Raw genomic sequence first — 15,806 nt, 5'->3', positions numbered from 1 at the left:
GCCGAGGTCCTTTAAACCTTCAAAAATACTTCTTCCTGAAATCTGATATCTCCATTTAAGCCGACATCATGGGTATGTGGAAACATAGGGTAAACACCCCATCCAAACTAGAATTCTTTAGACAAGAGTTTGAAATCCCAGCCGACGTCCATCTGAGGTTGGCTGGGGATGATGACTCCATCATGCCTACTGATGACTCCATGCCTTTCCCTGTGGTAGCCTTCATTGAGTGTGGACTTCGGCTCCCACTTAACATCCTTTTCCGTGAAATACTTCATTATTACAAGTTAAACCCAATGCAATTTTCCATCAATTCCTATCGAACCATCAATGGTATCATAGCCTTAGCCAAACAAGAAACGCTAGGATCACATTAGCCGATATCCAGTATTGCTACACTATGTGTGGCCTCAAAAAAGACACCGGCTATGTTTACTACCTCAAGCCGAGGTCCACTGAATACAAAATCGTTGCCGACCTCCCTGACTCCAACAAGGGAGCTGGGGACGATTATTTCATTATTTCGGGGAACTGGGAGTTCGCCCCAGATGAAGACCTCCATCTCTTCCCTCTCATTCGATCAGTCTTTATAAAGGGCAATGGTAAGAGCCCTGTATTCATACCTACTTTGTTTTTTAAAGTCTTTCATACTTTATTTATTTCTTAATGTCTATTTTTTCTTGCAGCTGTTCTTAAGCCACCAAAAAACTTTTGCCAATCCTTCATTCCCAGCAAGGATTTGAAAAGGCTTTTGGACTTGCCAGTCTATAAACGGAAGGCACCTCTGCTTCTTAATTTTATTCCAACATACAAGTCAGCTTTGCCCGACGTCCCTAGGAAGAAGAAGAAAAGCCTCTCTCCACCATCTGCCACAACTCCACAAACCGCGCCCACATCTCGGACAGACCAAAGGTCAACCTCTGATCTAGCTGAGACACCGTCAACCTCGGCTCCATACTTGATTCCAATATCCCAACGCCGCCGTCGACGCCGAACAGTTTCTACTGCCGAGATGGGTCGCCCAAAACCAGTTGCTAAAGATCTTATAGCCAACATTCCAACTGATGTTGATGCTCAATCAACACAAACCCTACCTCTACCAAAACCGAAAAGAATAAAAAAGGCTCAGCCAAAGGCTAAGGTTACTCAAATTGAGTCTGAGGATACTTTGACAATCTCAAAACTGGCTCCAAGTGAAAAAATTGCCTCTGTCCTTGCGAAGAGATCCGCTGAGACACTTCCTTCTGAATCCACCAAATCCAAAAGACCGAGGTCATCTTCTGCAACGACCTCAGGGTCTAAAAAGCCTGCTGCCCCCTGGGCCCCCGAAATTACCTTGGAAGATAAGCCAGTTATGGCCAATGATAGCACTGAGGACATCAATGCCGGCGTAACCCTCAGTACTGCTCTGCTTCTCCCCGGCGATCTTGACCGAAACGTCGGGTTGAACGAGTATGAAAATTACGCTCTGATGCTTCAACGTTCTGTTCAAGTAAGTGTCTTTCATCTGGCACTTTTTTTCTTCTTTCTCATACTTAGAAATTTTCTAATAACTTTTGTTTTGTTCAATTTCAGGCCATCCAGCATGCCCATTCTTTCTCTGTTCAATCTTTCAAAAATCGAGAAAAGTTGGCTGAGATGAAAAGGGAGTTCTCTTCTCTTCAAAAGGCCAACAAAAGCCTTCAATCGAAAATGAAGAAGTTGGAGGACCAAGCTGAGGCCGCCATCAAGGCCCAAACCGATGCCGAAGAAAAAGCTGAATCTGCCGAGGCCATTAGGAAGGTCTCTGAGGCCCAAAAAAGAGAGGCCGAGGAAAAAATGAAACAGGCCCAAAAAGAGCTTCAAGAGGCTTTGGCCACGAAAGAAGCCGAAATCAAAGATGCCGATGAGAAGGCATATGCTCAGGGCATGGCCGATGTTACGGAGGCATACGAAAAACAAGTGAAGGAGGCATGCAACAAGGGTTTCACCCTTGGTTGGATGTCCCTTCTAAAAAAGCTTAATGTCCCTGAGGATTCGCCTTTGAGAAGCGCCGACGCCATTCCTCTTCCATTCCCTCCGACTCCAACTCTTGCTCAATCTGATGATGAATCTGATTCTGAGGATGAGGCCGAGGAGAAAGTTTTAGTGAGGAAGTCCAAAGATGCTGGTGGGGCCAAGTCTCCTCCTCAAAATGAACAAGTCCTGGACTTGACTCAAGATGAGAAGGGTGATGAGGTCCTCACAGATGCTGCTCCTGAGAGGGTTTCAGCCGACGTCCCCCTCGCCGACAAGAGTATTGATGAAACCTTGCAAGAGATTGATGCTGAGCTTGCGGCGGAGAAGGCGGCCGAGGTGGCTTCTCAACAGTCTTCCGAGGTCCCAACCCAGTTTACTGCTGATGCTGAGGAATCTTAGTTTTCATGTCTTTTTGTTTCTTGTATTTCGAATTTTGTTTTTGAGATAATGTAAGCTCTTTGTATGGCCGATGTGCCCTCTTTTTGTTGAATGCTAATACAACTTTCCTTCACTGAGTGCTTGTACCTTTGTCTTCTTTTGACTGCTTTTGTGTGATTCTATACTTAAAATATTCTGCATGTCTTTAACATACTCTTCCTTATTTGTGCAATCTTCTTGGGGTGACACACCTCGGATAGACAAACTTCTCGGTTTAACTTAACTTGTAAACTTTTAACAAGTGTTGAACATCATATTGGTTTAACTCAACTTGTAAATTGCTACAAATTTCAACAAGTGTTTAAATAATAATCTGAGTTAACTTCAGCTTGTAAATTGCTACAAATTTCAACAAGTGTTAAACAATGATCTCGGTTTAACTTCAACTTGTAAATTGCTACAAATTTCAACAAGTGTTAAACAATGATTTCGGTTTAACTTCAACTTGTAAATTGTCCACAAATTTCAACAAGTGTTAAACAATGATTTTGGTTTAACTTCAACTTGTAAATTGCTACCAATTTCAACAAGTGTTAAACAATGATTTCGGTTTAACTTCAACTTGTAAATTGTCCACAAATTTCAACAAGTGTTAAACAATGATTTTGGTTTAACTTCAACTTGTAAATTGCTACCAATTTTAACAAGTGTTAAACAATGATTTCGGTTTAACTTCAACTTGTAAATTGTCTACAAATTTCAACAAGTGTTAAACAATGATTTCGGTTTAACTTCAACTTGTAAATTGCTACAAATTTCAACAAGTGTTAAATAATGATTTCGGTTTAACTTCAACTTGTAAATTGTCCACAAATTTCAACAAGTGTTAAACAATGATTTCGGTTTAACTTCAACTTGTAAATTGTCCACAAATTTTAACAAGTGTTAAATAATGATTTCGGTTTAACTTCAACTTGTAAATTGTCCACAAATTTCAACAAGTGTTAAACAATGATTTCGCCCCTATCTACCCCCTCATGTGAACCTGAGTTCCACTTGGGTTCTCATTATTTATGCATTCCAGAAACAACATTATGTATCTTTATCAATCACAAGTGTTGAAGAATCTTGTTAAAATTTTATTTATGACGTCGGCAAAAAACAAGTCAAATCTCAATGATAGAAAAATTTCAGGTTACACGTGTTCCAGGGTCTAGGCAATGCTTTGCCCTTATGATCTTCAAGCCGATATGTCCCATTGCCCAATACCGAGATGATTCTGTAGGGTCCTTCCCAATTTGGGCCAAGCTTGCCCTCTCTGGGATCCTTCTTGTTGCCGACGACTTTTCTTAAGACGAGGTCACCAATCTGAAATTCCCTTGGTTTAACCTTCTTATTATAAGTTCTGGCAAGCTGTTACTGGTATGCTGCGAGCTGGATTGCAGCTTTCTCTCTTCTTTCTTCTAAAAGATCCAGATCTCGGGCTAAGAGTACATCATTAGTCCCGTTCTCTACCCCCTGGGTTCTGATCCCAGGGATGCCGACCTCCAGCGGAATGACTGCTTCTGTGCCATAAGCCATAGCAAAGGGGGATTCCCCTGTTGATCTTCTCGGCGTAGTCCGATATGCCCAGAGAACACTGGGAAATTCATCTACCCACTTTCCTTTCGCTGCCTGTAGCTTCTTCTTTATCCCATCCAGAATTACTTTGTTGGATGCTTCTGCTTGTCCATTGCTTTGTGGAAAGCTTGGGGTTGAAAAGTAGTTCTTGATCTTGAACTTTGCACAGAAGCTCTTGATTAGCTTACTGTCAAATTGAGTTCCATTGTCTATAATAATTGCTCTTGAAATCCCAAACCTGGTGATAATGTTTTTCCAAATGAAGTTTTTCACGTCCACATCTCGGATCTTGGCAAGAGGTTCAGCTTCTGTCCATTTAGTGAAGTAGTCTGTTGCTACCAGCAAGTACTTTCTTTGTCCAGTTGCTTGGGGTAATTGCCCAATGAGATCCATGCCCCATTGGGCAAATGGCCAAGCACTAGATACAGGGTTCAGGTCAGCAGCTGGCTGGTGTATCAAAGGTGCAAACCTTTGGCATTGTTCACACTTCTTCACGTAGGCTTCTGCATCTTTTTGCATGTAAGGCCACCAATATCCCTGGGTAATGGCCCTGTGAGCTAGTGATCTGCCCCCAGTGTGGCTTCCACAAATTTCTTCATGAATTTCATATAAAAAATCTTTAACCTGCAAAGGGTGTACGCACCTTAAAAGGGGTCCAGTGAAGGATCTTCTGTAGAGGTGTCCCTCTGCTGTTAGACTGAATCTTACCGACTTCAATATGATCTTGTGTGTTTCCTTGTGGTCATTTGGCAGCTTTCCTTCCTTCAGGAATGCAACAATTGCATCCATCCAGCTTGGTCTCATGTCCACGCATATTGCTTCATGCTCTGTGGATAGTGGCTCGATGCTCGGGCCCAACAAATAGTCGATCATTATTGTCCTTGCTTTTCCAGGTTGTACTGCACTAGCTAGGTAGGCCAACGTATCGGCGTGGCTGTTATCATCTTGGCTTACCTGAAATAGTCGGCAGTTCTGAAACAAGGCTGACAACTTGATGACCTCCTTTGCGTAGGCTGACATTCGTTCATCTCGGGCTGCAAACTCGCCTGTTGTCTGGTTAACTATCAGTTGTGAATCACAAAAAATGATTACCTCATCTGCTTGTACTGCTGCTGCCAGCTTCAGCCCTGTAATGAGTGCTTCGTATTCTGCTTCGTTGTTTGAGGCTTTGAACCCCAACCGAATGGACTGTTCCACTATCTGTCCATCTAAAGATATAAGCACTACCCCTGCCCCCGCTCCCTGTCGATTTAAACTCCCATTAACGAACAGTCGAAATGAGTCGTAAATGTAAATGCTGTAGGGTCTGAGTTTTTCCTTTTTTCCTTATTCTTTCGCCTTTGACTGAGCTTCTTCTTGCTTGGTTGGACATCGTTCATCCTGGCTCAACGGAGCCCAATGTTCGATGGATTCTGGCATGAACTCGGCCACGAAGTCGGCTAGAACCTGGCCTTTAATTGCTGTCCTTGGCCTGTACTCCAAGTCATACTGGCCTAGGGTGACTACCCACCTGGCTATTCTTCCTGTCAGGTCTCCTTGTTGCAGTAAGGACTTCAAGGGGTGCTCTGTTAGCACCACAATTTTATGGGCCTGGAAGTAATGGTTCAACTTCTTTGAAGCCATTACTAAAGCTAGTGCCAATTTCTCTAAGGGTAGATATCTCGTTTCTGCATCGGCTAGGGTTTTGCTTACATAGTAAACAGCCCTTTGCTCCCCTTTTTCTTCTTGGATTAGTACTGCACTTATCGCATGTTCTGAAACGGCTAAATACAAGAACAGCTCCTCCTCAGGTTCTGGATTTGAAAGAACTGGAGCTGTGGTCAAGTACTTCTTCAGGTCGGCCAAAGCGGCTTCGCATTCTTTGGTCCACAGGAAATCTGTGGCTTTCTTCACCAAGTTGAAGAAAGGCCTGCACTTATCTGAGCTTCTGCTGATGAATCTATTCAGGGCTGCGACCCTTCCAGTTAGCATCTGCACCTATTTTGCCAACGTCGGGCTTTTCAACTCTAAGATGGCCTTGATCTGATCTGGGCTGGCCTCAATGCCCCTTCTGGTCAACAGGTATCCTAGAAACTTACCAGATCCAACTCCAAATGCACACTTCGATGCATTGAGTCGGAGCCGATATGTTTTAAGGATTTCAAAGACTGCTTTTAGATCGGCGAGATGACCCTCAGGCTCCTTGGTCTTAACGACCATGTCATCGATGTAGACTTCTACTGTTCGGCCAATCAGGTGTTTGAACATTTTGGTTACCAGCCTTTGGTAAGTTGCTCCTGCATTTTTCAACCCGAAAGGCATTACTCTGTAACAGTACATGCCTTTTGGGGTGATAAACGCGGTCTTCTCTTCATCTGGGGGGTACATGGCTAGCTAGTGGTACCCTCTATAAGCGTCTAGGAAGCTCATTCTTCTATGCCCTGAAGTGGCATCTACTAGCTGGTCAATCTTGGATAGAGAAAAGCTGTCCTTGGGACAGGCTTTGTTGAGGCTGGTAAAGTCTACGCAGACCCTCCATTTACCGTTCTTCTTCTTTACCACTACTGTATTGGATAGCCATGTCGGGTAGTGAACTTCTCTAATGGCCCTGGCCTCTAGAAGTCTGTCTACTTCTTCCTCTACTGCTTCGACGTCCATCAACGTCGGTCTTCTGGCTCGTTGAATTACAAGTTTGGCCGACCTATCAACATTCAGTTTGTGGCAAGTGACATCGGGATCAATGCCAGGCATTTCGTAAGGTGTCCAAGCAAACACCTCAATATTTGCTCTCAAAAAAGTTTCCAACTCTTTTTCCTCTTCTTCGGCTAAGCCCGAGCCGAGAAGAAAGAAGCGTTCTTCATCCCCATCTTGGACGAGGATTTTTTTCAGTGCCTCTTAGCTCTTCTCGGCTGGCTTCTTGTCGACGTCTTCTAGGACTTCCACGTCCTCATCTTCAATTTCTGTCTTTTCTGGCTCTCGTATGCTGCAGGTAGATTTCATTGCTGCCATGGAGCAATTCTTCGCCTGCAGCTGATTGTCTCTGACTTTTTCTATCCCATGCTCTGTTGGGAATCACAATAGTTGATGCAATGTTGAGGGAACTGCCCCCATTGCATGCAACCATGGCCTTACCAAGATGATGTTGTAAGGGGAGGGTGTGTCGATTATGGTGAACTCTATTGTTACCTTCCTGGTGCCCGCCTGCACCTCCAAGCTGGTTGTTACCAATGGCCATGTCGGCATTCCATTGAACCCGACCATTGGGCTATTGGATTGCTCCATATCGTTTAGGTGAAGGTCGAGCTCCTTGTAACATCGTACGTACATGATGTCGCAAGAGCTGCCTTGGTCAATCAGGATGTGTTTCACTTGGCACTCCCCAACCTGGAGGGATATTACCAAGGCATCATTATGCGGATGCTGGACCATCTCAAGGTCGGCTTCTAAAAAGGACACTACTGGTCCTTGGCGCTCCTCTGCCCAATGTCTCTTCTCCCCGACTTGGTAGACATATTGCAGGTGCTTCACCTTCTGGGTCTCCCCCCTAATTTCGTTCTCGTTGACCTTCGAGTGAATCACATTGACTATCTGAAGTCCTCCTGCCTGAGGTTGTGGTGCTGGGGGAGGCGGAGCTGCTGGCGCCTGAGGCAATCTTGCCTGTTCTTCCCTTGTCCTGGCCTCATCGATGAGGTCTCTCAAGTGGCCTTGCCTCACTAGTTCTTCCAAGTGTGTTTTCAGGGCTCTGCAACCCTGAGTCGTGTGCTCATCTTCATTGTGGTAAGCACAATGTCTACCAACGTTCCTTCCCATAAACTCTCCTGGTGCCTTTGCTGGTGTTATGAAATAGGGTTGGTTCCGAATCCGGTCCAGGACTTTGGAAATCGGGATTCGGAACACAGTTGTTACTATCTGTGTGGCCCTCAGCTCTATCTCTTGTTTGCTCGATCCATTGTTACCTCGGCCTCGCTTCGGCGAGCCATTTCCTTTCTTTTGCTTTATCTCCTTAGTCCCTAACGTGTCTTCTTTAGCTCTGACATACTTCTCAATTCTCGCTATGAGCTCTTCCATACTTTTTGGCAATGTCTTTGCCAAAGACTTTCGTAGTGGACAGCTGTCTTTCAGGCCGTTCTTGAAAGGTACGATCGCCACCTCTTGATTACATTTGGGTATTTGATTGAACACCTCATAGTATCTTTTTGCATAGGCCCTAAGGCCTTCATCCTTGCTGATCTTCAGAGCCATCAAAGCATCCACCCTTAATGGCTGCAGTTTGTTTGTCACGAACCTAGCCACAAACATCTCGGCCAGGCCTTCTCAAGTTTTCACGCTTTTCTTTGGTAATTTGTGAAAACAATCTGATGCAATCTCCCCGAAGGATGAGGGGAACACTTTGCAGAGCAACGGCTCGTTTCCACTATACAATGCCATTGAGTTCAAATATAGTCCAACATGGAAGTTGGGGTCTGACTTACCATCATATATTTGAAACCTCGGCATACTGAATTTTTTTGGTGCCTCAAACCTGTCCAATTCCACCGAGAATGGTGTCCTCGGCTTATCTGGGGAGGTTACCTCGGCCTCGGTATTCTGTTGCTTCCTCTTGAGGTAATCTCTTAAGTCCTCCTTTGTCCGCCCAGGAGCTCGGCTATCTCCTGCTTTCAGTCTTTTTGGTGCACTACTTTCAGCTTTGTGGTAAGTCCTTTTCGACCTCTCTCCATGAGTTGTGTCGAAGCACAGTGCCTACCTCTGAACATGCCGATGTCCTTTAGGGTCTGCCTCCTTTGTGCGATGCGTCCTTCGTGATTCTTCTCTTCTTGATTCTCTTCGTCCGACCTCCCTAGAAGATCGGTGAGAGTATCTTTCGCTCCCGTTGTGTTGAGGGGCTGTGGGGATTGTTTTCTGCTCTTCCTTCTGGGCATTGGCCGCTGGAACCAGCGTGTCCTACAGCGGGATCGGTGGCTGCATTACGTTATTTTGCATCATGAATTGACGACCGACTGTAGGTCTGCCAATTTGTTTGCCATCTCTTTTACCTCTTCGTCCCTCCGTAGACACCTATCTTTCCAAACCTGGAGGTCGTCCTCGTTGTAGTATCCACTTCGATCTGGTTTCTTTGGTGCGTCGCCAGTCTGTCCGACGTCTTTCACTCCGTGATTCTGGTCACGAGTTTCTGCGCTGTATTCGTCTCCTGTGATATCAAGGTCAATAGGTCTCCCACTCCCAGTAGGAGTGTCGTCCCCAATCTTTTCCTTCTGTCCATTACTGGCCATCTATTTTACTTTCTTTCCCACGGACAGCACCAAATTGTGTGAGTGATTTTCTGATCACACTACCCAACTCAGTATTCAGCTGGAGAACACTAGCAGAATAGATGACACCTGGCTAACCTGTAACAGAAAGAGAAGATTCCGGTGGTGGTTCGTCCATCCGGGGACACTCCGACGATCAAGTCAGTATATCTCTCAAAGATAATCAACAGTGCTTAACTCACTAGACAGAATATAAATTGCGTACCTTAGACCCATGGGGGTGCCTCTCTTTTATAACTAACTCAATCCTTGTCCCAACATGAGCTTAGCTCTAATGGACTTAGGATTACCATCAATCTTGGACTCCTAATGGGATTGGGATAAACTCCCTAAGAGCCTTATTCTTTCCTAACTGTAGTCTTCCCCTTTTCTAGGACTCTTGTACCTTATCCACTTATCTCGAATTTTGATATCTTCGGAGGTAACCTCGGCCTCGCCGAGATAACCTCGGCGTCATGTTCAAAACACGTGGCACCTCAGCTAACACATCGACGTCACCTTAGCCACGTCGGCGTCACCTTAGCCACGTGTTGGTACTCAGAAAATATATCCCCACACCTAGGTAATCTCCACCTTACTCCTATTGCGTATGAAGAATCTTGCTTATATGAAAAGGAAAGGAATAAAGTGTGTAAAATTAGATGAAATGTAAGTATATTTTATTCATATTTCACCTATATTTTTCATTTTCTTTTCCAAATTCCTCCTCAAATCATAAAACCAAAGCACAACATGAGTGTACCTTGAGCTTCAATCTTATAAGCACATTTTTTAAGTTTTCTTAAAACAAAGTAAAAGTTTCATAAGAACATAACAAATTTTAAAAGCGAACAAAATTGATCAAACCATCAACTTAAATAAAATTTTAAATTATTAAAAAAATAAAATTAAGCATGACTAGGGGGGTTCACATGAACAATGACTGCCTATTATTATTTGAATCTAAATGCATATTATACACTATTTGCATGGGTCCCATAGTTATTTTTGTGACTATATTCTTGGAAAGCTTTCAATCCACAGATGTTACTTGCAATTCCCCCATATGTCAAGGAGGTCCTAAATATAGACTACATAATCCATTTCATTTCAGTTTGTCTTGATTTTCTTTTATTATTATTTTTTTTTAGGTAATGAGGAAAGTTAAACAACAGAAAAAAGAAAAGAAAAGATAGGGTTAATCCCTCTCATACACAATTCCAACCATATCAGCCACAAGAATGGGCCTTAACAAAATAGGAGGGTCTTCATAGATCTTCAAATCTTCCACTTGGTTTTCTCCCATATGAGCAAGGGCATCTGCGCACTTATTGGCTTCCCGAAAAATGTGTTTGATAGTGCAGTCCATACGAGAAGTAAGGAATTTAATGTCTTCCACAAGAGCACGGTAAGGGCAATTTGGATGAGCTCTATCATTGATGAGGTTGGCAGCATCTTGACAGTCTGTTTCAATTATTACATTTCTCCAACCTTTTTCATGAATGATGGTTGTTCCGCGATAAATAGCCCATATTTCTGCTTCGAGGCTTGTTGCTACATCCAACTTTCCAGAGTATCCCAAAATCCAAGAACTTTTTGCATCTCTAAAGAGTCCTCCAAAACCAACTTTTCCCAAACTTTCCTTGACACATCCATCAGCATTTAGCTTGATATTACCTGTAGAAGGAGGCAACCAATTGATTAGTTTAATTCTTTGATGATCAGAGCTAAGGGGGCATTGGAAAGCCTCATGGATCTCTTGAGTATACTGGAACACTAGGCGTAAGCTGTCACTAATGTGAACATCACAATTATCAAAAACAATTTTATTCCTACCTTTCCAGATGAACCAAAGGGTGGCAGTGAACTATATGTTCCAGTTGATACTTGCAAGTTTTGTTTTATTACAAAGATTGAAAGAAAGCCAAATATCCAGAGGCTTATCAATGCCATCCTTAATCCATTGATCATTTTTCAAAATTTTCCACAACTCCCTTGAGTAATAGCAATCTCTAAGGAGGTGGCTCATGCTTTCCCCATTAGAATGGCATCTAGGACAAAGATCATTGCTGTCAAAACCTCTGCTGACTCTGAGTTGGTTTGTGAGGAGTCGGCTATGCATAACAAGCCATAAGAAACCTTTGAATTTTTGAGAAATTTTTAATTTCCAAATCCAATTCCAACAAAAGTTATGATCTTCAACATTAATAATGAGGTCATAAGCAGATTTGTAAGAGAATCTACCTTGGGGAGAACTTGTCCAGTGCGGTTTATCAGGAAAAGTCACAAATTGGGAAAGTTTGACTTTATAGATGTTAGCAATATCAATAGGTGAAAGGTGACTAGCAATCGGGTTCAAATTCCAGTCCCCCTCCTCATTGATGATAGTGCTGACAGTGTTATGAGTGTTAGTGTGAGGGCTAGGAGAAGTATTAGCTAAAGGTTGGGTTCCGCACCACCAGTCATTCCAAAGAGAAGCTTTATTACCATCCCCAATAGTCCATTTGGTACCTAGTCTTAGAGTATCTCTAGTTTTGACAATGCTTTTCCACAAGGGAGAGCCTCTCTTACCCAAAGGCCAGTCAAAAAGGGAGTGTTTATGGAGGTACTTCTTTTTCAAGATAACAGTCCACAGGCTATGATCATCATTAAGGATCTTCCAACCTAGTTTGGCAATGAGGGCATGATTATGGTGGCTAGCTTTTCTAATGCCAAGCCCCCATTTATTTTTAGGTAAGCAAACTTGGTCCCAATTAATGAGGTGAATTTTTTTCTTGAAAGTAGAGTCGCCCCAAAGAAAATTTCTGTTTAATTTGTCAATGTTATTGCAAAGGTTTTTGGGGAGCTCAATGGTTTGCGTAGCATAGGAGGGCATGGCTGAGGTGACAGATTGGATGGGGGTTGCTCTACCAGCCAAGGAGAGTGTATTAGTTTTCCAACAAGAGAGCTTTTTGTGCATTTTTTCAATGATGAATTGGAATTGAGCTCTATTGACACGGTTGTGAAGAAGAGGAGTGCCAAGATATTTACCAAGATCTTGGGTGAGAGGAATACCACAATGGTGGCTAAGATTTCGAGCCTTATTCCTAGAGACATTAGCAGAGATAAAAAGCTTGGACTTATGAAAATTGATTTTTTGGCCATAAATATCACAAAAATCATTCAAAACTTCCATCACCACATCACAATGAACCATATTCGCTTGGGCAAAAAGAATGAGGTCATCAGCAAAGAAAATGTGAGTTAGAGGAGGGCAGTTATTAGAGGCTTTTATCATTTTCCAATCACCAGAATCAACCTTAAGATTGATCATGTTAGAGAGCCTTTCCATGCAAAGGACAAAAATATAAGGAGAAAGGGGATCGCCCTGTTTGATGCCTCTACCAGTGTGAAAAGCTGGCAAGGCTTCACCATTCCATAAAATAGCAGTATTCACAGAAGAGATACAGCTCATAATAAGATCAATCAAGTCTTTATTAAAATTAAATTCAACAAGGGTATTAAAAATAAAGTCTCAAGAGATCCTATCAAAAGTTTTTTCAAGATTAATTTTAAGAATCATACCGCCAAGTTTGCACTTGAGACAAAATGGAAAATTAAAAAATAATAATAATGGTTAATCAATAAAGTATAAATGGGAAGTGTGTCTCAGATTCACATTTCTCACTTATGTATGCATGAAGTATAATAATATATAAGTGGCTAAGTACGTTTGTAGAGCAATGATCAAATCTACCATTCATTTTAAATCTTAATTTTTCCCATAATATTTTTTTAGGATATCTTAATGTGTGGGTGATTTTCCGACCACACTGCTCGCTTAGTAACCAGCTGGAGAGCACAGGCAGAATAGATGGCTTCAGTAACCTGTAACAGAAAGAAAAAGGCTCCGACGGTGGCTCTTCCACCCGGGGGCACTCTGACGATCAAGTCAGTATATTTCTCAAAGATAATCAAGTGCCAAATTCACAAGCTTGAATATAGAATTGTGTACCTTAGACCCATGGGGTGCCTCTCTTTTATAGTTTACTCAATCCTAGTCTTACTAGAAGCCTGACTTCTATGGACTCCAATTCAATACTGACTTTAGATTGTTCAAGAGATAAAGATAAACTCCCTAAGAGCTTTATCCTTATCTTGGCTAAGTCTTTTCTTCTCTTTAGGACTCTTGTCTCTTATCTATTTCTCCGCTTATCTCGGATTCCAATATCCTCGGAGATAACCTCGGCAATCCCGAGATCACCTCGGCGTAACTACCATGATATGTGACACTTTGACTTATATGTCGGCTTCGTCATGCCACGTGTTGGTATCCAAGAAATATATCCCCACACTTAAGATGGGTATGATTGTAATCCAAACAGGGCTTAAATATCACCTATAATTTGGCAAATCCTAAGATTTAATCTCTATTTTTAATAATGTGCTAAAACTTTTTTCAACGCCAACTTCTTTTCTTCTAATTTCTTTGTTTTTTTTGGGAGGGGGTTGGAGTGTTGGTTCAAATTTAATATCAAGTTGAAAAATTGTCAAAATTTAAAAAGTTACTTTACTTCTAACACCCTCGTGATAAAATTTACAAATTACATATTTAAAACATGAATATTATGAATTCAGAAAATTTATTTTAAAAAATGCTTAAAAAAATAATATACAGTTATGATTTGTTTTGAGTGTGAGTCTCATGCTGTACATTATTGAATGTAGACCATGCCACTTTTTCAAGATAAAATTGTTGGTAATTTTTTTTATGATTTCTTGGTTTTTTTTTTCAAATGAAAGTAGAAAAAAAAATTAGAAATTAAGGGGTGGTTTGGGATGATCTAAATAACTACACTTTTCAACTTTTTATGAAATATGGATTGTGTATGAGTTGGGTTTGAAGTGATGTGGTAGAGATGTGATGTGACTTAAATAAGATGATGCGACTAAAATAGGATAGTGACTTTTTGACTTTTTAACTTTTTTAAGTTATGACAAACAAAGCCTAACTATTTAAAAATTAACTAAAATTATAATCTTATAGTTTAAATTTATTGTACACATAAATCTCATACGATATAAATATAATTCTTAACTTTTTTGTTTTATATAGGAAAATCTTTTCACCCTCTTGCAAGTTCAGAGCAATGCCTCTTACAGAGATTACTAAGATGTTTGTTGTCCGTTCTGAATAAAGAGACTATAGTCTAAGAACTTGTCCCGACCTTTCAAAATAAATTTTACTTAAATCAAGATTAGCACAATAAAAAAATATTAAACTCGCACTAAATATTATAATAACAACAATTTGAGACTAAACTCTTAATTAATTGCGTTATAGATGGACCAAGGAGAAAAATAATAAAAATCTTACTTTGCTTTTGTGGTACTTGTTGTCAATGAGTGATTGGGAGAAGAGATAGGAAACACAGCCAGCAGACCAAGTAGCCGTAAAAACATAAACGAGAGAGTAGTTAAGGTCTACTGACAAGTGAGTGATGATGTATTTAAGATCTTCGGTGAAGTAGGATTTGGGCTATAGATTTGAATTTGATTTATCCTAAGTCGGTGTATACAGGTACTGTATCTACACTCTACACGTGTTTATTGACTTTTTATTTTTTTAAAATGTGTTTGATTGAACTGACTGAATAAATAGGATTTAAATTTATCAGACTTGAATTTTAAGACTGTGAATTTTTCGGATTATTTGATTGAATTGGTTATGTATCCCATATTTATTTTTTGATAAGATTAAATGTCTAAAAAAAATTATTTTTAGTGAATCTAATATTTGATTTGACGGATCAGATAAGGACAAATATTCAAAAGACGCTCTTTGGGAAGGTGGTTTTTGGGTTTTTTTTTTTAATTTTTTTTTATTAAAAGACAAATTGGTTAAAAAAAATAAAAATAATAAATTCAAATAAAATATCACATCAAATCTCATAATTACTTTATTTTTTCTCTCACAAACATCACATCCAACCACAAAAAACCCAACTATCTTACCAAACACAAAAAAAAATTCTTTAATAATATCCTATAACTAAAAAAACTTACAAAGAAACTCATTTCCCAAACACCCACTATTTTACCCTTATAATTTATAATTTAACAACACTAAATTTTTTTAATTTATTATTTTTACTTTTATTAAATTTATATTTGAGTCATGCTACGTAGCTCGAAAGCTACGTAGCTCGAATCCCCCGAATAGAAAACGTTGCCGTTTTTTGTATTTTTTTGTATTTTTTTTTTTTTTTTCAGACGCAGAAATCAGGAGGAAGATGGAGGGGAGAGGAGAGGAGGAGGAGGAAGGAGGAGGAGGAGGAGGAGGAGAAGGAGGACTGGAGGGGGCCCTAATAACAGGGGAGGAGGAGGCAGGGCCGGAGGCGGGGCGGCGGCCGGAGCTGGAGCTGGAGCTGCTGCGGCGGCGAGCTGGCGGCGAGGCGACGACGGCGGGCCGGAGCTGCGACGACGGCGCGATGGCGGGGAGCTGCGACACCACCACCTGCTCCTCTTCCCCTCTTCTTCTTCTCTCTCTCTCTCTCTCTCTCT

The sequence above is a fragment of the Camellia sinensis genome, chromosome 11, assembly GCF_055761805.1.
Source record: "Camellia sinensis isolate YWXY chromosome 11, ASM5576180v1, whole genome shotgun sequence".
Taxonomy (NCBI): domain Eukaryota; kingdom Viridiplantae; phylum Streptophyta; class Magnoliopsida; order Ericales; family Theaceae; genus Camellia; species Camellia sinensis.
Note: the sequence above shows the minus strand (reverse complement) of the source record.